The following is a 26,925-nucleotide window of genomic DNA, read 5'->3' as shown; positions in this document are numbered from 1 at the left end:
TTGAAAAGTAACTCACTTGTTATTGTTTGCAATTTTTATTCATTCTTAAGAAATTGGACACTTATTAAATATTGAAACTGAGCACGGCACATCATAGATGTCAGGTTAATGACATGCAAAGACCAATTTGCATTGTATTATCTCTGTTTTCAGGCACTCTTCATTTCTAACATAATTTTAGCACAGGGAGCATGAATCTATGCAACCTTCTTCCATGATTTAATTTTTAAAAGCTGAAATTTTTCACAAAGAGAAGAGTTTTATGGGCAAATATAGACTCTTACTCACTTCACAGGGATGAAAATCTTTTCGAAAACTTTCTCAAGGACAGTGAAGATTAGTCAAACCCCACTATTAAAGAAAATGAAAAAAAACATTTACAGCCATTATCCATAATTAATTCATATCAACCATCTGTATTATACAAAAGGCATTTCCCCTGACCTCTTTTACACAGCAATCTAAAAAACTCAAAGCAGCAAAAAAGAAAATAAAATGTATAGATGATAGCACATATAGCTAAAATATCAACACTATCAACACTATTTTAATAAAGCACAAGAAACTAAAATTTAAATGTCAAGGTAAAGAAATCAAGATAAGTATTGAAATCTTATATATTAGCTATTGCTTATGCTTCTAAATGGATTGGTCTCAAGTGTTTTGTTTTCCTTTAGTGTTCCAGGTTTTGTTTTTGTTAATTTTTAAGCCAGGGAGCTCCCTTAAAATAGCTCAGTGCACAAGATTAACTTTGTGAACTCAAACGGCAATATTACACTTAGCTATGGAGAGGTTCTCCAGACCAGTCAGCCTGTGGAGCACACAAAATTTGCTTCACCGGAGCCACAAGCATGTTGTTATAGTCCTAATGTGATTTTACAGGCCGGCTCAAAACATCTTTTTAAAAAGCATAGGGAAAATTTGCTCTTTGCTCCAATTATTGGGCTAATTGACATAATCCTCAACTTTGTTTTATTAGTGAAGATGAATTTTTTTAAAAGTTGATGATCTGGCAAAAGAATGTTATCCTCATCTTGCACTAAGTGGACACACGCTAATGCAAAACTAAATGAATGAAAAACAGAGCAGCAGGACTCACAAAAGCAGAAATCTAAAATGATTAAAATCAATCCATCAGCCCTCAAGAAATTGTGCAGTTCCCAAAATTCTTAAGGAATCTACTCCTTCTAAAGGAACTATTTTTGCAATTTGACAAAATGCAATGTTTCCTATATAAGACATTTTATATAAGATAATAGTTTAAGTGGGAGAGGCAACACTTTTCACAGTACCACATTAAAGCATCAACAAGTGTTCCTTTTAAAATCTTCAGGACAAGGGAGCTTAAGAATGCCTCCCCATCCCAGCTCCTCAGGATCCTCAAGGTTCTGTAATCAATGGAGATGAAGATGAGTTTGAGATAGGATGGGATCTGGGACCCTTTGCAGCAGTGCTGCAAGGCTTACACCTGGACATATACCTCTTTGAGAACAAAATGCAAGGAAACTATAAGAGACTAAAAATAACTGCATACATGCATGGTTGGGGCAAACTCGGCATAATAAGATACAAAAAGATTTTTTTTTTTTTTTACAAAACAGAGAAACAAAATAATCCAACTGCTACCTTTAAAGCTGCTGCTGCTACTAAGTCACTTGAGTCGTGTCCGACTCTGTGCGACCCCATAGACGGCAGCCCACCAGGCTCCCCCGTCCCTGGGATTCTCCAGGCAAGAACACTGGAGTGGGTTGCCATTTCCTTCTCCAATACTGGAGCAAAATCAAGGTACCACTCCTCTCCCCTGCAATCAACACCACCAAAGGGGTTGGCAAACTTGGCAAACTACCTAAGTCACTCCTCTACCCTAACCCTGGACACACCACTACACTCCCCCCATATAAGGAACCAACTCACCCTCCCTTGGGGCGTTAGCAAGGAAACCTGTTATTTGTTTTCACCCCTTCTTGCAAAATCAGAAGAGGCCCTCCTAAAGGCTTGCCTGAATTTTTTGTCTGGCTTCTAGTCAACTCTACTGATTGGGGAAGGCCAAGAACTCTGGCCAGTATGAAGTCCACTTTCATTTCCTGCTACACTGAGACAGAAAACAGATTAAGATATATAAATGTTTAGATCGCTCTATTTTAGAGAACCCTTATCAAAAACTTAAAGTAAATATATGAATGTATACATTTTAAGAAAACAAGTACTTCAATGAATTTAGAACTGATTGTTTCTCTTCTTTGTGTAAGAATATTCCAGAGGGCCTAGGGGGTCAAAGGCAGGTAAAGGACTGTTCAAGCCAAGATGAAAATGACTGTCTTTATTCTAAGGTCAGTGGAAGGATATCAAAGTATGCCCACAAGGAGAAACTCAGTACTTGTGAGCTGATCTATCCACTTTGCACTCATTGCTTGAAACAATCATCTACAGCCAAACCACACAATGACCATAAACATAACTTCAATGTAACTCTAACTAGTGTATTGAAAAGTGAAAGTGAACATGCTAGTCACTCAGTTGTGTCCGACTCTTTATGTCCCCATGGACTAGCCTGTCAGGCTCCTTTGTCCATGGGATTTTCCAGGCAAGAATACTGGAGTGGGTTGCCATTCCCTTCTCCAGGGAACTAGTGTATTACTAGTTGTGTAATAAATGTAATCTTAGAAATACCATGATGCCTCCTCTTGAACATGTTAACAGGTGTAAATTTTGTGTATAATCTGGAAAAACAGATCAGAAATAATGTAAGCTTCAAAATTCAAAAGAAAAGAAGTGAAAGAAAATTGATCAGTGCTATTATTTGAGAATATGGGAAAGTGGGTTTTTTTCTGTTCTAAAGTGTGATTATCCTATTTAAAACAATATTTTGTAGGAAAATGTTCCTTTCTTCTGTCTCTGACCTATGAAGACAGGACAGAATTATGTTATTTATAAGCAATCACAGTGCAAACCCTACAGCCCATGTATTTATAGAACTAAGCATTAAGAACAACAGAAACACTGGCCCTCCTCTGCATGCAATGACCATAGTTGACAACAGCTCCTGATATGAAATTTAGGAAACCTTTGTACACCTTACTTTCCCCAAATTAATTTAAACATTTATGGAGACTTTAAAGGCAAACTAGCCCTAACTGTCACACAGACCCGAAGTTCCTTCTAATGACTCTGCACAGATTCTCAAGCGACAGGTAGCTCTGTTCATGCCTGGACATTTTGTGGAACCAAAATCTTCCATCTTTTAACAATCACTCAATTCACCTAACTTGGTTGGGGCTACCAACATAAAAGGGACTTCCCAGGTGACACAAATGGTTAAAAAACAAAAAAATCTGAGATGGATGAAACTGGAGCCCATTATACAGAGTGAAGTAAGCCAGAAAGAAAAACAACAATACAGTATACTAATGCATATATATGGAATTTGAAAGATGGTAACGATAACCCTATATGCGAGACAGAATAAGAGACACAGATGCATAGAACAATTTTATGGACTCTGAGGGAGAATGTGAGGGTGGGACGTTCTGGGAGAATAGCATTGAAACATGTATATTATCATATGTGAAACAGAACACCATTCCATGTTCGATGCATGAGACAAGGGCTCAGGGCCGGGGCAATGGGATGACCCAGAGGGATGGGATGGGGAGGGAGGTGGGTGAGGGGTCCAGGAAGGAGAACACATGTAAACTCATGCCTGATTCATGTCAATGTATGGCAAAAACTATTACAATATTGTAAAGTAATTAGCCCCCAACTAAAATAAATAAATTTATTAAAAAAAAAAAAAATACCTACATGCCAAGTGAGAGACTCGGGTTCAATCCCTGGGTCAGAAAAATCCCCTGAAGGAGGGCACGGCAACCCACTCCAGTATTCTTGCTGGAGAATTCCATGGACAGAGGAGCCTGGAGAACAAAAGTCCACAGGGTCACAAAGAGTCAGACATGACTGAAGTGACTGAACACGCATACACATAGCAACATAAAATTAGATTTAAATCCCTTTTTATGTGAATTACCATCACATATTTGAACATATTTATTCTCTCTTCAATTTGTTTTCTCTTGCACACATTTACACTTTCAGTTCTTTCAATCATCCCTACAAGCCCCTGTGCAGTTGACCTTTTTGAATTCCTCTTTCACATATGTTCTAGTCACACTCATCTTCTTTTTGTTCCTTGATCACATAATTCCCATCCCTGCCTAGGTCTTTATGCTTGTTATTCCCAATGTCCCTGTGCCTCCAGATACTTAGATAGCAAATGACTTGGGATCTTTTCCAATCTAGGTTGAAATGGTATTTCTTTTTGTTCATAATGTTTATCAGCATTTTAAACTATTGTGTCTACTTAGTGATATTTTTTTTTTTCTATTTCCCTTATGCTAGAATGGAAGCTTTCCAATTATGGGGCCCTTGACTACCTTGGGCTTCCCTTGTGGCTCAGCTGGTAAAGAATCCACCCATAATGTGGGAGACCTGGGTTCGATCCCTGGGTTGGGAAAATTCCCTGGAGAAGGGAAAGGCTACCCACTCCAGTATTCTAGCCTGGAGAATTCCATGTCCATGTGGTCACAAAGAGTCAGACATGGCTGAGTGACCTTCAGTTTCACTTTGAGCTACCTTACTAAATGCTGAATCCTATAATAAGCAGACTAGTTTCAGACACAAAATATCCATATAATACAGATTTATTTATGAGTGAATATTTAGATCCTACAATCAATGTTTCATGTAACCGCCAATGTGTTCTTATATAATTACAAACCCAAACCTAACTACATCATTCTTCTGCTTGCAGCTAAGAAGTAGCATCAATTTGGGGCCAATGCAGTTAGCTGCACCAGTTATGTGCTGCACCACTCTGCAGGCTGTTATCTGGTTAGACTACAACGTGAGCGTCAGTCACTGGGGTTGAGTGCCAAGGCCTGTTCCATCGTTCTAGGATTAAATGCAAGCTCCAGTGCTTGGTTTATATTAGTAGAACTCTCAGTATCTGACCTCACCACACTTTGCTTTATTTTTTCCCTCTACTCCATTAACATTACTCACCAAACTTCTCACTTTCAGTTCCTCCTAACACCATGCTTTTTCAGATCTGCTAAGCCTTCTACAGAGAATCATTCATGCTTTTCTTTCACTTTCTCGTCTTTTCACCTCTTCTGATCCTAAATTTGATTAAGCGCCTTTCTACATGCTCTCCTCATTGTCTCTGCTTTCTCTCCCATAACATTAATCATTTCACTGTGATTTTCAATTCTCTGTCTTCTCATTTCTTCTCTAAGGTAGGAGTTATGTTTGTCATATTGGTCCTTGCAACTCCAATATCTGACAGGGAGCTAGATGAATTTATCACATGAATGCATAGTCATAACATGCTTTCCAAATTCTATATCATCTTGGCCATCTTTCTTTGTATTCTCTATTTTATCATTGTTCAATTTTAAAATTGCGGAACTCACATTTGATCTGTACCTGTGATCAAATTTCACCTTGTGCTAACCAATATAGAAAGCAGTAAGGCAGTGTTCTTATAGTAATATACATTATTAGTATAATTGAATGTTATTACTTTTCCACTTAAAAATCCAAAAACATTATTCTGCTAAATCTGTATTCACCAAGGCCATATTTAATAAGATCTCTCATCTCATCTCTACTTGATTTCTTTAGTGCCTTCTATTTCTATTTCATGAGTATCCTTAGAAGATATACTTATTTTTCCTGGAAATAATCTTCCATGATAATGTTTGCATAGAAATGGTGAGTAAAAATATATTTAGGTCTATCTTTTCATTTTAAGTAGCCCTAGTTTGAATCCATTTTTGACCTGGTTTTATACCTAAGAAGAAACTTGACTTTTGCGGGGCATTTAAACCAAGTTAATTTCTGTGACTTTAATGGGACATTGTTACCACATTTTTGAATGTCCCATATCATGACACTGATTGTCTCATGAACAATCCAAGCCTATGGAAATGATAATAGGGGCATCCTGAACTCAGTCCTTCATCTCCCCTACCATTTTCTGAACACTAAAAGCAAATACATCCTTTGTCTTGCCATCTACTCTTTAAACAACAGCTGCATACTCTCTAGAATTTAATATCCCTATTAAATAAATTTTTCTCATCATCAAATCTTTTAATTTTTAGAAGCAGCGTTATCACAAAATACTGGTACCAGCAATACAATGTACACTCAAAATGATATTAGTCAACTTGACCTATTATTCAAGCAAATGTCTCTCTCCAGATTTTTTAAAAGTCAGGTGGATTCATGCTGTTATTGTAATCTGATTATAAGCTAAGACAAAATTTTAATTTATTTTAAATGGCAATAAATTCAAAATGCAAATCAATGTCACTGTGATAGGATCAAATGCCTTTCAAACATAGAACAAAGAAGGTAAGGATGATTTTCTTTGAGTATTATCTTTTAGGTATAAAATTAAGAACTAGATATTAAATCATAAAGACTAGCTGATCTTCTTAAGAAGCTCAATGAATATGAAAGCAAAATGAATGACATGAGAGGTATTAGACCTCAGTGAACCTAAGCAAAGTGTGGGGCAGGCTGAGTGAGTGAGATAAACAGCAAGAGAAGTAAGATGGAAAAGGGAACAGTGACTGGGAGCTGCAGGAAAAATACTACTCAGGCTGGCAGCAGAGGTAGAGGGATAAAGTGTGATAAAGAGCTTAAAAAGGTAAAAACACCCATCAAGTTTCAGATGGAAAATGCCACTGTATAGGAATCCAGAGGAGAATCATGACATAAGATAGAAGAGGATGCCAAACAGAAATAATCACAGACTGTAGAAAAGTCAAGAAAGGACTTTGTTAGTTAACATTTTGTTTGAAAACAACCGCGTTAATAAGACAATGATGAATATTCTAGGATCGACATAAAGGGCATTATTGAAATGGTAGATATCAGTCAGGAGAATTGGAAATGAGCTTTCTTTAATTAGGAACAAGAGTGGAATAACAAATGTAAAAGTGACATTTGGAGATACTAAAGATGAGACAATATGTTTTCATATGTTACTATTTGCTGATGGACCTGATGATGCATTGCTGCAGAGAAACTTAAGGAGTGAATAATAGCTGGCCATCTGGTTGCTAACTTTGACAGCTTCTGAAGATAACAGTTCACAGGGAGCAAGGAGTAGAGAAAATAAGTTTTACCAACTGCATCAAAGTTATATGGGAGAAAAGGGGTTGCCTGCTAATGAAGATAATTACCTCTTCTTGATAAGAGATGAAGGCACAAAGCTACAACTGGATAATAAAAAATTCTTCTAGAGCAGAACAGCATAAAATTATATTCAATTCAGGTCTCATGCATTATTAACTCCCTCAAAATTAAAGCATTTCTTTTTGTCTCTGGTGAAGCAGAGGCATATAAAGGAAAGGACATGGGCTTTGAAGTCATATAAACATGAATTCAAAATCTGGCTCCACCATCTAGAAGGGTGGATTTGGAGCAAATCTTTTAACTAATCCTTATTTTTTCAATGAAGACATAGCTACTCATCTCACAAGTTTTTGAATGGCTATAAAGATGAGCATGTTAGCTAACCACCATGTGACATACGTTCATTATTAATTTAACAAATATCTGTGGAGGGCAACCATGCATGAAGCACTATACTAGTGTCAGAGTAGGCAAACATGAAGAAACACAGAAGAAAGTCTCTTCTCCCAATGTGGCTTACACTCACCAGCGAGAGACAGTCACTAATCAGGCAATTACAAAACTAAATTTAAAATAACAATCATGGTAAGTGCTGCAAAGGAGAATTGCATAAAGTTATGAGTAGAAATATCGTTATTTGATGTACTTAGGTCAAGGAAGGAGTCTGAAAAGTGACAACTAAACTAATATTCAATGGATTCACTAGAGTTCCCTGGGCAAAAAAAAAAGTTAAAAGTGGGGGAAAGAAAAGTGAGGATTGCAAGAGATGAGAGAGATAGTGAGGCGAGATAATGTAGGATGGAAAGGTCTTAAAGTGTATGCATAAGGAGATAATAAACGAAGGATACCAGTTTCCCCCTTGTGTGCACTGCTGCTGAGCTTCCTTATTTAACCAAAGTAAAAATACCTAAATCAAACTTTACCTGTATTCCTTAATATGTGTGTAGCTATGTAATACGCATTGCCTTCAAAGGATCATTAGGTTCCTCTTGAGTCTACTAACACATATAATCACTGTTCTGTATACCTTGGATAGAAATGGAACAGTGGAAACAGGAGTGCTCACCGGGCAGGGGGCAGAACCTGGGCCACTAACCTGTAACTGCTTGGTGCAGTTCAGCCCTGGCTCCTGAGCCAGCTGTTTCTCTGAAGAGGGCGATACTATCCCATGCTCACTCCTAATACTTCCCCAGATTAAGATTCACCCCAACCTTACTTCTGGCTTCTCACTTAAATGAAAGGGCAGAGGGTTCTCTTAAGCCCCCTGGGTGACTGAATTACCATAATTTATTTCAGGAGAATTTAGGTTATGTTGAACTACCAAAAACTCATAAAATATTTTAGGACGACATAGTTATTACTTGTTCATTTTTCATGATTTTCATAGGTCAGCTGGGGACTCTGCTCCACATTATCCTTATTTGAGGGGATAGGCTGAGGGAGTGAAAACCATCTGGGACATAACTGCATGGCATGATCATTCACACATCATTGGTTAAAACAAGTCACGTGGCCACATATGACTTCAAAGGAGCAAAGACGTGTAACCTTGCAACGCTTCTGGAGTGAGGAGAATCAAAATATTGGAAAATAGCCATATTGACCACATATATTTACTATCATTAGGGATTCAAAGGGCTGAAAATAAGTTTCTCACACACATTTTACAACTTTCTTATCCTGTGTGGTGCATTCTTTATCATGTCTTTACTAACTCCAGAGCATTTATCTTAACAACTTTCAGTTTCTGATGTTGATTTTCAATGATTCTATAACACACATTATCTTATTCATCTTCTCTTACCTTATAACTCTCTACAAGCAAATGTTCCCAGGAATTGATAGATAGCAATCAAATAATCTTACTAATCAAAATAATGCATTACATTGGTATAGTGAAATATTTAAATGCTAATTTAACAATTTTTTTCAATCAAAGTACAATTGATTTAAAATATGTAATAGTTTCAAGTATACAGCAAAGTGATTTAGTTATCTATGTATGTTTATATTTTTTAGATTATTTTTAATGATAGATTATAACAAAACATTAAATATAATTTCCTGTGCTGTACAGTAAATATTTCTTGCTAATCTATTTTATATTTATTACTTTGTTAATCCCTTACTTCTAATGCATCCATCTTCTCCTTCCCTTTCCCCTTTGGCAACCATAACATTATTTTCTATGTCTGTGAGTTTGTTTCTGTTTTGTATATAGACTCATTTATACCAGTTTTTAATTTCCATATAGAAGTGATATAATACTTTAACAAATAACAAAATAGAAATGATATTCTTTAACAAACTATTTCTCATCTAACCAACCAACCATTCAACCAACATGGAGATCAATGTTGTCCTCATTTTATAGGGAAAGAAACTGAAATATAGATATATAGAGTAACTAGCCAAAGTCAAGTTCTCGTAAAGTCTGGATTTGAATCTATGTCTGATCACAGAATATATATTTCTTTCCACAGCACTGCATATTTCCAAATCTGACACCTACTCTTCATTGTTAAATTCTGTGTGTATATAAGCTATTATTCTACAGATCACACAACAGAAAGCAAACAAAAGCTTAGGGGCTGATAGGGTACTGGTGGGTATATGCACTGGGAGAGTCTGCTTCAAATTCATTAACTAAATGTAGGCACTCAGAGTCCCAGTGCATTAACCTCATCAGACACTGCAGATAATAACTGACCCCACCCAAATCACAGGATAGGAGAAGTATTGACATAAAATAATGGAGTCATGTCTTCTAAGTAGTAAAAGGATTAAAATACACTCAGAGATAAAAGAAGTAAAATAGCCTTTCAAAATGTAAATTACTTCTTCCATAATAACAATGATAATGTACTAATTCTAGGAGTCAAATAAATTATTCAAGGACACTGCCATTTAGTTTGTTTCTTGGCTCCATAGGGGAAAAGTAATTATGTCTAGCCCAGCCAAGCCTATGATAACAGATGGCTGGCTATCAGGGAACAAAAGAGATGGTAATGTCTTCAGAAATCTACCATGATGTTTCATATTTTAGGAAAAAAAAAAAAAAAAAGTCCTTGGAGGGACCTTAGAATCAATCAGTCCAAGTTACTCATTTTACATCCAAAGAAGTTCAGGTCCAGAGAGGTAGAGTACTTTTCTTGAGACTACACAGTTTGTAGCAATACTTTTAAAAGCAGAAGGCAGATTCCAACCATGAAAAGGCTGGGAAGAAAACTACCAGTTAAGAATGTTCTTTGCTGCTTTATTCTCATTATCTCACCTCATGTTCAGATAGATGACTGCAGTGAAAAAGATATTATTTTCTCTTCTGTCATAAATAAACCAAGAAGCCAAAGGTAAACTATCTATCTTACATTCACAGTGTTACCAAAGTACTAAAGGGAAGAATTGAAACCAGTCTCTTTAAACTCCCAAAGCTAAGTGCTTTCTCCTACACAGAGCTCTCCAGAGAATGTGCACTCCCTACTGTTGTAGGTGATGAAGTCTGGGTAACATTTTGCCAAGGGTGCAACTTTAAGGGATTACTGCTTGTTTTGGACGACTTTTGATTAAAGTGTCTTCTAATGCTGTCATTCTGGCATGTCTGATTAACGCGTCTGTACCTCTTTGAAGTACTGTCTTATCTGAGGGGTTGGTTAGATAATTGAAATAATTTAGTGATCATTAAAATGATTGAATTTGTCTTCCAGGATTATTGTCTCAGATCTTTAGAACCTCATCTGAATGCATGTGCGCTCAGTCTCAAGTCATGTCCGGCTCTCTGAGACCCTATGGACTACAGCCCGCAAGACTGCTCTATCCTTGCAAGAGGATAGAGGATAATCCAGCAAGAATACTGGATTGGGTTGCCATTTCCTCCTCCAACGTATCTTCCTGACCCCAAAATCAAACTCACATCTCCTGAACCGGCAGGCGATTCCTTACCACTAGTACCACCTGGGAAGCCCACCATCTGAATGCAGGGACCATCTATAGAGAAGTTTCCCAAAGACTAAAGGGATAATTATCTTCCAGATTTGTAAGGACTTCACTTACTGACAAGCGTTGCTGTTGAGCTTCTGGAAAGTAGATAATCAAGCCTCCTAAAGGCAATGGGGTCACTTCCACCTGCCCACTGTCATCATAACTCATCATATCCATACACAATTGGGCTGGAGATAATCCAGAGTGGGAGACAGTGGCCCAGCATTGAGCTGAATGATCCAACCACTCCTTTCCTGGGACCACTTGCCTCCCCTACCTCTTCTGAGCACATATTGGCTTATTTTTTTTCTGTTTTAAGGTAGGCACCATCTGGTTTAGCCTGGGGCTGAGAAAAAGGGGCAGAACCACCTTCGCTATCATGGTGACTGGTAGCAAAGAGTAGCAACTTACCTAATACATTAGACTTGACTACATTTCTCAGACAATGTCTAGATCTCCTTGCATTTTCAAGAGAGATTTTCTCAAAATGCTGGAGAAACTACAAGCTACCACCTCCCACACCCACAACACAAACAGCACCCTCACAAAGAATGATTCCAACTAAAAGTTTAGAGGAACAGGGCATTCAACCTGCATATGACTTCTGAATGAAAATTTGTTCACAGCATTCCAGATCTTTTCCAGGCACATTCTAAGAGTAAATAATGGCTACAGAGTGTATGCAGCTATCTCACAAGCAGCCTGCATGCTAGGGTTGTCTGCAGAGGTCAGTTTTCCATTGTCAAGAAGAAGCAAGACCCAACACATGGGTAGTATAAAGATTTCACTATCTCCCTCCTTTCTTCCATTCTCCATCCCTTGGTATTGGCCTAGCCAGACCCTAATTCATGTCTTCCACTGCATTCTTAGATGGAAACACATCTAAGGTCCCTCAGTGTCTTATACTTTGTCTATCCTTGCAATTAACTTAGCTAGGAATAGAAAGACTAGGGTCAAGACTAGGGAAGAGTGGTGAGTCAGGCAGTGCAACCAGATACTTATTACAATAAGAAAGAACCACCTGAATCCTCCAGAGTTCCAAACCAAGATTCTATGGACGCAACTGGGTTCCACACTTATGTTAAGTATGTGAAAGAGTGAAAAATATTGTTAAACGCTTACTGATTATTTTATAAATTACATATTTAATGAATTCAAAAGCAACACTTGTACAGGGACTTAACATATGCAAACACTTTATCATTGCTCATTTGAGTTCTTTCAGATAGGAAGGGCAAGCATTATTTTTTATTTTAAAAATAGGAAAGAAAGTTTGCAGAGGTTGTGGGAGATGTCTAAGGTCACACAGGAAGTAAATTTTGAAGCAGTCTATAAATGCCTTTTCCTATTTCCCCTCAGCCCCTTCCCCTGTCAAGTTGTATTTCAGCTACAAAGTAATCATGATCTGAGTTCTTCTTTGTTTCTTCTTTTTCTGGAGATATATATATTTTGCAGTTTTAATAGCAATCACTGTAATTTTATTTCCTCCTCTTGTAGTCATTCATATTCTTAAGGAAAAGTAGCTTATATTTTTGTGCAATTTTGCGAGTAGTCTTATATATTAAAAAATGAGGGGTGGTGTGCTAACAGTTTTTTAAAAGCAAGGTTTTGAAGGATTTTTTTGGAGATTGTATTTAGAAAGCTGACTCTGACATTTTAACTATAGAAAAAAAAAGTTGATAAATCTGTTATATTTGTCATCTTACCAAAAACAAGAAAGGTAGGAAATGAAACAGCTGGTGGATCTTTCTATTCTAAACTGTCACACACAGTGAGCATGAAGAGAAATCTGTTGATGTTGAAGCTTTTACTCTAACCCTCCAGGCAGAGGTGGCTCTGGCAGAGAATCACTGCTGTGTACCACTTTCAGACAGAAGCTCTAGTAAGTGCAAACGTCCAAACGGCTTGTAAAGTTGTAAGGATTTTCTCCAGAAGAAGCTTATTTTTTTTTCATGAGAAGTGCCTAATTTGAAGTAACCTTTAAAATCCCTATCTTATGATGCCAAAATTAATGGAAGAGATATCACACCTTTATTATGTTCTCTATTCAGAGTTACCAATTCCAGAACAAGAACCAAAATGATTGACCAAAAGTAGCCACCTCATGATGTTTATATATTACATTTTAACCTAGATTTCAAACAGCTTTCACAAATATAACTTGAAAAGAGACCATTCCTGGGTTAGAAAATTAAGCCAAATAGCAATTGTTTTTGGAGTTGATGGGAATTATGAGAAAACAAAGTTTCACTTAATATTATCCTCTGAGAGTAGGTACATGAAAAATATTTTATCAGCTATGGTGTGCTGAATTTCCTGTTATTTTTGTTTCTCCCCAAATCAGTTAGCTATTCTGCTCAAGTGATACATGTTTTCTTCCACAGCATTTAATTTTTAATTTTTAACCTTAAATGCATTTTTAAAATTTGTTCAAGTGTCCAAAAGGAAGTCCTTAACTTGATTAACTGAGTTATGGTCTTTTTATGTTTTGAAGGTTTTTGTTTTGTTCTTTCATGAACACTAAGAAGATCTGTAACAAGTTAGGTTTCTCAATGTATTTTAGGATATCATTTTCTCTTTAGATAAATGTGCTGATTCACTCGGAGAAGGCAATGGCACCCCACTCCAGTACTCTTGCCTGGAAAATCCCACGGATGGAGGAGCCTGGTAGGCTGCAGTCCATGGGGTCGCTAAAAGTCGGACACGACTGAGCAACTTCACTTTCACTTTTCCCTTTCATGCACTGGAGAAGGAAATGGCAACCCACTCCAGTGTTCTTGCCTGGAGAATCCCAGGGACAGGGAAGCCTGGTGGGCTGCCATCTATGGGGTCGCACAGAGTCGGACACGACTGAAGTGACTTAGCAGCAGTAGCAGCAGCTGATTCACTTAGCACTGCTTCAGAAAGCATACAAAGCAACTTGAAAGATATGCAAATATTGTGTTCTTCTTTTTAACATTGGAGGGAAAAATAAAATGTGTCCTACTTTAGTACACTGCCCTTTTTATTTCTGAAGGAAAAAGAATCTCAGATCCCTATGAAAATGAAAGATAAATAATTGAGCATAACTGAAAAATTCCAAAGGAAAAAAGTGATTTCCAGTCAACCTTCAACAGAAACCACAAGAGAATTAATTTTCTAATAAAACAAAAGTAGCAATCAGAATAGCTGAGACTCTCTCTTTTGGTTATACTAAATATATATTAAATGATCATAAGTGGTTATTAACAATAGAAATTTCCTCAGATATCTATCTCATCCTTCTGTTGATTTTCCCTTCTAAACAAATGAATATAACAAATGTTATTGCCCAAGGAAATACATGACCAAAATAAGCAACTTTTAATATTTTAAACCCACATGTTCTCTTTTGAATCTCTGTCTCTTAACTTCTATTGGTTTACATAATTCTCATGGTTAAAATTCCACCAGCCTCTATCCCCTCAAAGATATGGTGACACACATGCGTATTTTCAGGTTTTTACCTTGCCGACCTTAATAAAGAGATGTAATGTCTTGATCCCAAAATTAAAGTGCCAAATTTGCTTTCTTCCATAACAGCTTTTTTCATTTGATGTTAAATAAGAGCTTACCAAAGAGTATTTTCAGGCTTAATTTCTTATTTCAAAAAATAAGAAATAACAAACCTGATCATCTTCACCGAAATCTTGCAATTTTGAATATTTGTAAAGAATTAAGCCCTTGAAAAGACTGCTCTTTAATGTCAAAATATAAATATTTGCCATGTATTTTTTCCTACAGTTATGGTGTCAAAGCAAAAATTGCAATAGAAAAAGTTAAACAGGCAAATAACACTTTATTCTAGGTTACTGTAAGAATGAAAGAGGTCAGATTTAAGTCTGAACTGCATTGCACTGAAACAAAGAGTAGAAGAGCTTTTAAAGATAGCAGTGAGAGAAAGCTCATAGGCCATCTGTGTTTGCTAATTGGCTTTATCCAAAGAAAAGGGAAAGTTTTCTTACCTTATAGATAGGAGGTAGTTTTGCCAATTTGTAGCAAAACACCCATCAAAGTTAGGCTCCTACTCTCAAATGGAGACTGGGGGTAGGGGTACTCTCTTTTGATGACATTTCAAAGAGATGTTTCCCAGATCCTTGAGAAAAATACTCCTGGACTGTAAAACTGGCAGAGAAAACACAAAGTTTTTAAACTAAATGTTTTGAGAAAAGGGAGTTCAAGGGCCTAGAATCAGGAAGAAGCCTACTTAGAGTTCAGTCAAGCAGAGGGATCATTAAGGTTATCTTGACCAGTGGTTATACAAATGTATACATAAAAATAATAAGGCACAAAATGAACCAAAATGGCTTTGAAATTCAGTATTCTTTATTTAGAAACAAATGTTATCTTGCTATCATCCAACAGAATTGAAATACAGTGTACAACACATCTTCCCAAGTAACAATCCTTAGTAGGAGTGAGAACAAGGAGTTTAACTAACTATAAACTGCAACAACTTCTAAAAATTAATGTATAATCAAAGCATCATATGAAAAGATACTTTAATATGCCATTCTAAAGTGAGCACCATGGTTATAACCAGAGACCCTATGACTAGACTGCCTGGGTTAAAATGTCAACTCAGCTACTTATTTGGGTTTTATAACTCATCACTAGAGAGTGTGTAGGGCTGAATTACCAAATGTAAAGCACACAGAACAGTGGTCAATGTGTAACAAGTATGTTATGAGAATGACCTTTCATTATTTTAGCCAAAAAAGATTTATAACTACTACTGAATAGCAGGGCTCTTTTCATCTTTAGCACAACCGAATTCTGAATCAGATTTTTCAGGATGGTAAACAATACCTTCAACCCCTCTTTAATTTCTCTTATTCCCACAATAACAATAGTTGTCACTGTATTGGAACCCACTCCAGTATTCCTACCAGGAGAACTGCATGGACAGAGGAGCCTGGTGGGCGGCAGTCCATAGGGCTGCACAGAGTCAGACACGACTGAAGCAACTTGGCACACATGCACTTCACTGTATTATTCATACATCCTTAGGACAGAAATATTCAATGATATGATGATGGATAAATTCACAATATCTCTGAACTGAGTTCAGCATACTGAATGATAAGACCATAACTTAAAGACATAAATAAAATCAGGTCTCATGTTGCTGACATGGCATCTGGAATGACAGTACTAGGTGAGCTTTTGAAAGTGTTAAGATACCAACAACTTATCACAGACCCACCATTATGAGATGTTCTGAGAATATAAATAGACTCCTACCAAAAAAAAAATCCCTAATGCCTGTTACTTCTCCCAAGTTATTTCCTAAGCTTCCGGCATGAATAAAAAAATAATGTAAAGGAGAAAGTACTGTAACTTTTAGAATTTAAACCCCAGTTCTGTTGTTTCTCTTGATTGTTATGTATGTGATCTTGAGTAAGTTACTCAATCTTTCTGAACACTGGTTTGATCACACTCATTTTTTTTTTTTAATCTATGATAATAAGTAGTCATATATTATAAAATATTTAGCATAATAATTTGTTAAATAAATGACATTTTCCCTTCTATTAAGTTCTCACCTCCCTTTACATCCTTATGCAAACTCTTCAAAACAAGTTCATTCATTCATTCACACATTCACATTAAGCTCTAGGACTGTAAAAAGGAGCATGGCAGGCACTGGTCGCTCTTCATAGTAATTGTGTAGACAAGTAGAGACGCATACAAATGAATAGTGAATTAAAATTGAGTGTGATAAATGCCACAAAGGAGATAGTGGTGTTCTATGGAGTAACTAACTCCTACCTCGGACTTGGATGGTCAGGAAAGACTTTAAAGAGACAGTGAAATCCTAATTGAGATGATCTTCTAAAAGGAAAATAAAATAATATTGCTGGAGCATATGGTTAGAGAGGGAAATGGTGGGGATAAGGCTAAAGAAGCAGGCATGGTCCAAAGGACGAGGAGATATTTCAGCTCTTGTTAAAAGAGTTTGGATATTATCTTATAAGCACTGGGAACGAAGCAAAGCTTTTAAGCTGAGGGATGAAATGAGCATCTCTAAATTTTAGGAAGATAATTCCAGCTGTAATACAGAGGATCAACTAACAGGAAAGATATGAGTTAAAATCACTGGAAGTAACTGAAGCTGGAGTTTAAAGGTTGTCCGAGTTGACTGCTGGAAGTAAGAGTGTAGAGAGGTAGATGAATTCAAGATGTGCAAGAGATGCAATACAAATGAACAAAGACAGAGAATCAAGGACAACATTCAGATTCTAGTTTGGGTCACAGAGTGAGATCATCCTCTAAGATGGGGAACAAAGCAGAAAAAAACCAAAGCTGAGAGAGGCAAACACAAGGAGTCTATCTTTAGACATACTAAATGTAGATGTATGTGGTCACTTAGGTGATAACATGAATTTGAAAATATAGTCCCAGATTTCAATGTCATAATATAGATAAACCTATGAATTGAGTGTGGATGAAAGTATCAAAGGTCAGTCTACAGAGTAAGAAGACATATGGACACAGGACAAAATGATAAGGAGTGCCCATATTAAAGACATAAGTAAAGAAAAAAGAAGCCTTAAAGATGGTTGGGAAAGAGTGGGCAAAGTGGTGGGAGAAATGTTATGTACTTGCATAATCAGAGAAATTAAGGAACTAACAGTTCAAACAGTCCCCCAAAACAATCAATTTAGGTAAATCAATTTTATGTTTTTTCCAGCATTATTGTGATACATTGGCATATAATATTGTGTGAGTTTTAGTACAATGTGCTAATGTGACACAGACATATGGTACAGCGATTACCACAATAATGAGAGTTAACACGCCCATCACCTCACATAATGGTATGCAGTGAAAATTACATAATGCATATAACATTTTTTTTATCCATTCATCCATCAACAGACACTAGGTCATTTCCAGATCTGGCTATTATAAGTAATGCTGCAAAGAACATGAGGGCGCAGGTGTCTCTTCAAGATAGTGATTTGATATCTTTCAGCTATACACTCAGAAGTGGGCTTGCTGAATCATATGGTGGTTCTGTTTTAATTGATGTTGAATTAGGCTAAATTCTTGGAGGTGAAACTGAAAAAATGTGGAGCTTTTCTCTGACTAGGTCCCCCAAAATTTTTAACTCTCAGACTTATCAATATTGAGCCTCTAGAAAATTGTCAATGACAGTTGAGGATTTCCCCACCCAACTCTGGTTCCCCATAGAAATTTCTGCTCACGGGTTTTTGCTCTGGTATGTTATGATTTTCTGTATCTACCTATCTATCTCTTCAAGTTTGCCTTGTGACCTCACTCCTCTTTAAGAAGAGAGAAAAATATCTTGATTATTATATCTTTTTTTAAAAAGTTTTTGATTCTTCAGTTTGTTTACCCTTTGTTTGTTAGGATGGAGTGTTGACTTCCAAGATTTTTACACGCTTAAAGTCGAAAGATAGCTTTAAAAGACAAAGATCCAAAGTTATAAAATGGAAAACTAAAATAAGAGACAAAGTAATTAACAGTAGAAGACAAAAGTGATAACCAAACTACAATTACTAAAACCTGGTTCTTCAGTTGCTTTTGATGAGTAGCCTGTTCCTATCCTAATTTATCCCTGGAAAAACTATTAGCCCTTTAGTTTTGTTTATGGAGTTGTTGTTAGAATTAGATCTAATCCTGGGTGGATTTGTTACAAGTATAGGTACATTTCTAGTGTGTGCCAGTGTGAAGCCAGGAGCTAGTAGAGTTAATCCATCAAGCCCAAAGGAGATAAATTCCTAATCCATTGAAACATTATGAAAATACAATCATTGTAAACACAGTAAGTTCTCTGAGGAGACAAAATTCTGTAAGAATTTGCATGTTTATTTCAATTAGAAAATCCTTGTAGTTAAAATAGTGATGTACAAGCAGAGCAACTGTCTTCAGATCTACTACTTCTTACTAAAGCCTTTGAAAAGCATTTCAGGTACTATTAAAATAGCCTCAGTATATTTAGGGTGGGGAGTAGAGGGTAATACGTACACAAGAAACTTCCTCTGATATAAGGGTAATCAGTTTTATAAATAAGACCTTTTGTTACCTTAGTAAATAACGGTATACACATGGGACACAAGAGACAGAAAAACAAGGCAGATTGTATAAAGAAAGACTACAGATTTTAGTCAAGCAAACCTTGTTTTGAATCTCAGTAATGCCACTCATTGCCTATGTAACACTGGGCAGATTTTTTAACCTTTCAAAATCTTAGTTATTGCACTCATAGAAGACAGACGATAATGTAAATAAATATATTAAAGACGATGTAAATAAAGGTACTAAGAACACTAATGTAAAACAACTAGCAGGATGCCATGCGTCAATAAACAGGAGATTCTCAGTATTATACATTACATGGCAAATAGTTGAGGAAACAATGGAAACAGTGATAGACTTTATTTTCTTGGACTCCAAAATCACTGCAAATGGTGACTGCAGCCATGAAATTAAAAGACACTCGCTCCTTGGAAGAAAAGCTATGAAAAAACCTAGACAGTATATTAAAAAGCAGAGACATTACTTTGCCAACAAAAGTCCATCTAGTCAAAGCTATGGTTTTTCCAGTAGCATGTATGGATGTGAGAGTTGGATCATAAAGAAAGCTGAGCACTGAGGAGGTAGTGATGCTTTTGAACTGTGGTGCTGGAGAAGACTCTTGAGAATTCCTTGGACTGCAAGGAGATCAAAAAAGTCAATCCTAAAGGAAACCAATTCTGAATATTCATTGGAAGGACTGATGCTGAAACTGAAGTGCCAATACTTTGGCCACTTGATGTAAAGATCTGACTCATTATAAAAGACCTTGGAGCTGGGAAAGATTGAAGGCAGGAGGAGAAAGGGATGACAAAGTATGAGATGGTTGGATGGCATCACTGACTCAATGGACATGAGCTTGTGCAAGCTCCAGGAGTTGGTGAAGGACAGGGCAGCCTGGCAGGCTTCAGACCATGGGGTTGCAAAAATTTGGACATGACTGAGCAACTGAACTGAACTGATACATTATTTATAAATGCTTGCATATGAGTTATAATATTTCTATAAGTACATTTACATATTCAATAAACAGTATCAAATGCTTTGCCTGTGCTAGGTGGTAGGGATAGGGAGCTAAACAAGGCTGACAAATTCTTCTGATAATTTCAGTTCTAGTGTACTCCCACAAACCTGTATCTTAGCTGCTATTCCCAAGTAATTTTTTTTCAAATCTAAACATTAAGAAAAAATACTGATTTATTATAAACTTGGCATTTATCTGGGAAGTTCTGGAAATCACTGAAGTTTCTGGCTACATAGTGACAGACTAGATTCCCATTTTGGAAAGATTATTCTGTTGGCAGTGTATAGGAGACCAGCTAAAACACCTTTATAATGGTTTGGCTATGAGATGATATGGCTACATGAAAAAACAAAGTGTATTGATGTAAGAGTATGTCAAAAAGAAAATTGGAAGGGTTGGTTTCCCTTTTAGATAATGAGTGACCAGTTTTATTATTAACAAATATAGTGAATATAAAAGAAGGAACTATTTGGAATGGAAATCAAGGGGAAACAAGTTTTGCTAACTGAATTTCACTTGGTATTCATTTCACCAAGCCAGAAAACTTGCTCTTTCTTTATTATACATAATGGGTAATGAGGTCCTTCAAATTCCAATTCAGATGTTCTATTCTCCATAAAACCAGCTTCAACTCCATGAAGAGCTGAAGATTCCTCTGGGTGTCTTGTATACTCTTTTCCTACTCACTGTTTCTCTACAACATACTATATCATGTATTTATCTGATTCTACTACTGAATCGTTCCTGAGATCAGGGCTAATATTTCACCTACACGTGTTAATCCACGAACAGAAAAATGCCAGGCACATAGCAGGCAATCTATAAATAATACTGATTTCTTAAGATAGCTCATTACAGATCAAGATCAAAATGAACAACTGATACATGAAAACATGCTCGATGTCACTAATTATAAGAAAATGCATACCAGAACCACCATAAGCATCATTACTCAGGTATTTAAAAGACACTCATGAAATAAAAAGATGCTTACTCCTTGGGAGAAAAGTTATGATCAACCTAGACAGCATATTAAAAAGCAGAGACATTACTTTGCCAACAAAGGTCCGTCTAGTCAAGGCTATGATTTTTCCAGTAGTCATGGATGTTGGAAAAGGCAATGGCAACCCACTCCAGTACTCTTACCTGGAGAATCCCAGCGACGGGGGAGGCTGGTGGGCTGCCGTCTATGGGGTAGCACAGAGTCGGACACGACTGAAGCGACTTAGCAGCAGCAGCATGTATGGATGTGAGAGTTGGACTATAAAGAAAGCTGAGCACTGAAGAATTGATGCTTTTGCACTGTGGTGTTGGAGAAGACTCTTGAGAGTCCCTTGGACTGCAAGGAGATCCAATCAGTCCATCCTAAAGGAGATCAGTCCTGAATATTCATTGGAAGGACAGATGCTGAAGCTGAAACTCCAATACTTTGGCCACCTGATGTGAAGAGCTGACTCATTTGAAAAGACCCTGATGCTAGGAAAGATTGAAGGCGAGAGGAGAAGGGGATGACATAGGATGAGATGGTTGGATGGCATCACTGACTCGATGGACACGGGTTTGAGTAAACTCTGGGAGTTGGTGATGGACAGTGATGCCTGGCATGCTGCAGTCCATGGGGTTGCAAAGAGTCGGACATGACTGAGCGACTAAACTGACTAACTGACTTACTGACTCAGGTGTTAAAATGGCTATTATTAAAAAAAAGAAGTCAACACTGTTGGTGACGATGTAGAGAAATTGAAATCCTTCTAAAAACTGCTGCTAGGAATGTAAAATAGTGCAGCCACAATGTTAAACAGTGTGGAGTTTCTTCAAAAGTTAATATGACCCCGTAATCTCATTTCCAGATATATCTCAAAAATAAATGAAATCAGGATTTCAAAAAGATATCTGCACTCTAGTGTTCACTGCAGCACAATTTACAATTGATATGCCAAAATATGGAAACAATATAAATGTCCATCCACAGATAAATGGATAAAGAAAATATTACAATGTGTATACAATGTACTGTATATTGTTAAAAAAAGGTAATTTTGAAATATGCAACAACATTAACCATGAAGTCATTACTATAAGTGAAATAAGTAAGTCACAGAAGGACAAAAACTAAATGATTTCACTTCACAATAAAACATTTTAAAGTTGCCTCATTGATTACTTAAATTATGCCTACAAAGCGGGAATTTAACAGTTTCAGAGATCATGTGTTTGATTCATTCTCTTGAATTAACTCAGTAAAAAATATTAATGAACATGATAACTCCCCTATTAAAGAACATAACTGCTGTTTAGTTGCTAAATCATGTCCCACTCTTTGCGAGTCCTGTCAGGCTCCTCCGTCCGTGGGATTTCCAGGCAAGAACACTGAAGCAGGTTGTTTCCTTCTCCAGGGGATCTTCCCAACCCAGGGATCGAACCCATATCTCCTGCTTGGCAGGCAGATTCTTTACCACTGAGCCACCTGGGAAGCCCAAAGGACATAATATCTTTCATTAAATATATTAATGGATATTTACAGTCATTGCTAGAGACAGCTACAAATACTGTTTTTTTTTCTTTTTACTGTAATTTTGAATAAATATTTCTCAGTTCTCAAAAAAAGAGCTGTAGAATAAGTATACAATCCTGCTCATTTCACATGGCACTGTTGAATGAATATAGTCAATTTGTCTTTGTGACCCCAGTATTTTTATAGTTCTTATTGACCTTTCCCTGTTGTTAGCATTTGGTTTCTATAGACCTTTTAATACTACCACTTAAGCAGGGCAGTAGAGTAAACAGAATGTGCTTCAGATCTTACCTCCACTTAGTATTAGCTATAGGACCTTATGCAAGAAGAATGACTTCAAACACAAAATATGGCACATAGAATACTGCAATAAAAGTTGGTTAAACACATGGGTGAAGATTTTCCTTCATTCCTCCTTCCCTTCTTTGCTTCCTTTAAGAAAGTTCCAGCTTCAAGTTTATTCAAGTTGCATAAATAAAAATTGTCTCTTTATTCAAAAAAAAGCATCTCAGCAATTTCTAATCCCCACTGAAAAAAGAATTCATACTGGATCTTTTGAATTACATTTTATAAGAAACAATTTAATTTTACCACCAAAATAGAAAAATGCAAACTATTCAGAAATCTGATAAAAACAGTGGTGTAGCATACTTGATAAATAGAGATACCAAGGGAATATTTCAACAAAAATGGGTACAGTAAAGGACAGAAATGGTATGGATCTAAGATTAATTATTAAATTAAATTACTATTTAATTATTAAATTAATTATTAAAAAGAGGTGGCAAGAATATACAGAAGAACTATACAAAAATGATCTTCATGGCCCAGATAACCACAATGGTGTGATCACTCACATAGACCCAGATACTTTGGAATGTAAAGTCATGTAGGCCTTAGGAAGCATCACACGAACAAAGCTAGTGGAGATGATGGAATTCCAGCTGAATTATATCAAATCCTAAAAGATGATGCTCTTAAAGTGCTGCACTCAATGTGCCAGCAAATTTGGAAAACTTAGTAGTGGCCACTGGACTGAAAAAGGTCAGTTTTCATTCCAGTCCCAAAGAAAGGCAATACCAAAGAGTGTTCAAACTACCACAAAATTGCACTCATTTCACACATTAGCAAAGTAATGCTCAAAATTCTCCAAGCTAGGTTTCAACAGTTCATGAACCGAGGACTTCTAGATGTTGAATTTCGATTTAGAAAAGGCAGAAGAACCAGAGATCAAATTTCCAACATCCACTGGATCATAGAAAAAGCAAGAGAATTTCAGAAACCATCTACTTCTGCTTGGTTGACGACCCTAAAGCCTTTGACTTTTATGGATCGCAACAAACTGTAGAAAATTGTTAAAGAGATGGGAATACCAAACCACCTTAGGTGACTTCTGAGAAACCCATATGCAGGTCAAGAAGCAACAGTTAGAACTGGACATGGAAAAATGAAACAGTTCCAAATTGGGAAAGGAGTTTGTCAAGGCTGTGTATTGTCACCCTGCATATTTAACTTATATGCAGAGTACATCATGCAAAATGCTGGGCTGGATGAAGCACAAGCTGGACTCAAGATTGCTGGGAGAAATACCAATAACCTTAGACATTCAGATGACACCACCCTTACAGCAGAAAGTGAAGAGGAACTAAAGAGCCTCTTGATGAAGGTGAAAAAGGAGAGTGAAAAACCTGGCTTAAAACTCAACATTCAAGAAAGTAGATCATGACATCTGGTCCCATCATTTCATGACAGCTAGATGGGGAAAAAGTGGAAACAGTAACATACTTTATTTTCTTGGGCTCCAAAATCACTGCAGATGGTGACTGCAGCCATGAAATTAAAAGATGCTTGCTCCTTGGAAGAAAAGCTATGACAAACCTAGACAGAGTATTAAAAGCAGAGACATTAATTTGCCAACAAAGGTCTGTGTAGTCAAAGCAATGATTTTTCCAGTAGTCATGTATGGATGTGAGAGTTAGACTATAAAGAAAACTGAGTGCTGAAGAATTGATGCTTTTTAACTGGGGTGTTGGTGAAGACTCTTCAGAGTCCCTGGACTGCAAGGTGATCAAACCAGTCCATCCTAAAGGAAATCAACCCTGAATATTCAATAGAAGGACTGATGCTGAAGCTAAAACTGTAATACTTTGGCCACCTGTTGCGAAGAGCTGACTCATTAGAAAAGACCCTGATGCTGGGAAAGATTGAAGGCAGGAGGAGAAGTGGACAACAGAGGACGAGATGGTTAGATGGCATCACCAATTCAATGAACATGAGTTTGTGCAAGCTCCGGGAGATGGTGAAGGACAAGACAGCTTGACGTACTGCAGTCTATGGTGTTGCAAAGAGTCAGACACTACTAAGTGCCTGAACAGCAAAATACTTGATAATATTTGCTCATTACTTTTCTTTATATTTTTTATTGTTGTGTTATAAAATGAAATAGTCAACAATCTTTGCCTAGGAAAGTTGCACTTTAAACATCAAGATTTCCTAAAACAATTTCAGTAAACATTCTTCAGTTAATAAACTGTTCTTACATTTTATCGAGTTTTAATAGGACAGACTTAGTGGAGAAATAACCATAGTGATGAATTCCCTTAAGAGAAATAAAGTGGTCAGAATTTGCTATAAATTTTGATTGAAAATAAGCTTTAAGAGATTATTTTTAACCTGTAAATGCATAGATTCTAATTCCACTTTCATATCAATAAGAAAAAAATCCTGTTATATCATTACTTTTACAGTGTGCATAGGGTCCCCAAGTAATAATTTTTCAAAGTGTTTTTGATGTGGAAGATAAAATCCTGCCCTTGATATTAAAAAAATATTATCAAAGCGGATAATGCTGCTCATCTATATTGAAGGATTATCACTATTAAATTGAACATGTATATTTCTGTAGGAGATTTATAATCCCCAATTTTTGGAACAATGATTTTTATCTTTATTTCCCTGTCAACATCTATGATTCAGATTAACTTGATAGTTTTATGAGACGTGATATTTCTGTCCAATTGAAGCCAATAGGGCAGGGATTATTTTTCCTACCATACAGTCATAACATTATTACAAATATCATTGCAATATTCAGCTATCCAATTAATAATATGATTTTGTTCTACATGCTTAGACTAAGACATTCCCCTTTGTGTATTTTAAAATGGCAATAATCTCCTTCCTCCTCCAGGGGATCTTCTTTACCCAGGGATCAAACCCACATCTCCTTCATTGACAGGCAGATTTTTTTACCACTGAGTCACTTGGGAAGCCCCATGTAACAGATTACTAGCAGCTTAAAATAATGTTTTAATTGAAAAGAAACATTTCAAAACCTTACATAATGAGCAATACATACACTATATCTATCTATCTATATCTATATCTATGGATTTATATAGACATGTATGTTGGCACATATATGTTATAAAGAAACCAGCTGCCAATGTGAGAGGGACAGGAGGTGTGGGTTTGATTCTGGGTTGGGAAGAGCCCTTGGAGTAGGAAATGACAATCCACTCCAGTATTCTTGCCTGGAAAATTCCATGGACAGAGAAGCTTGGCATGCTACAGTCCACGGGGTCACACAGAGTCAGAGCCACTGAGCCTGAAAATATATGGATTAACACACACACACACACACACACACACACACACACACACACACACACACACACACAAATATGTTAACTCTCTTCAGGTAGTAGAATCCAGATTATTTTATTTTTCTTATGACTCATCTATGTTTTCTAGTCTCTTTGCAGAGATCATTATATTATCATAGAAATATGGAAAAGCAAAATGAAGATAATTATAGCTCCAGTTGATAACTGATTCTAGCATATAAATCAGACAAGCATTCATACCATATAAATGTCTGATAGTTAAGGTTAATTGCCTCTGACTCCTTCACGCCCCAGTGCCATGTGTCACAGGCTGTGTAACTTAGCAAAGTTACTTAGTTTCTCTGTGCCATGGTTTCCTTATCTGTAAAACACTAATAGTTCCTATCATGTTTTGGGCAGTGGAGTTAGTGGCTCACAGTAAACACCACATAAGAGTTAAAACTTATTAACATACCTAGTGCACTGGAGAAGGAAATGGCAACCCACTCCAGTGTTCTTGCCTGGAGAATCCCAGGGAT

The 26,925-nt window shown here is 36.7% G+C and overlaps 1 protein-coding gene across 1 annotated transcript in view; it reads right to left on the bottom strand.

The window, feature by feature from the left end:
* Window positions 1-26,925, bottom strand: part of C11H4orf33 (chromosome 11 C4orf33 homolog) — an 855,122-nt gene that overhangs the window by 176,587 nt on the left and 651,610 nt on the right. The window contains exon 13 of the transcript XR_014068175.1: window positions 3,802-3,911. The gene's annotated coding sequence lies outside the window, so the exon portion shown is untranslated. The remainder of the gene's footprint in view (window positions 1-3,801; window positions 3,912-26,925) is intronic.

Source organism: Giraffa tippelskirchi, chromosome 11 (assembly GCF_054371585.1).
Source record: "Giraffa tippelskirchi isolate mGirTip1 chromosome 11, T2T-mGirTip1v1.2.pri, whole genome shotgun sequence".
In the NCBI taxonomy this organism is placed as follows: domain Eukaryota; kingdom Metazoa; phylum Chordata; class Mammalia; order Artiodactyla; family Giraffidae; genus Giraffa; species Giraffa tippelskirchi.
Note: the sequence above shows the minus strand (reverse complement) of the source record. Positions and strands in the feature narration are given on the sequence as shown.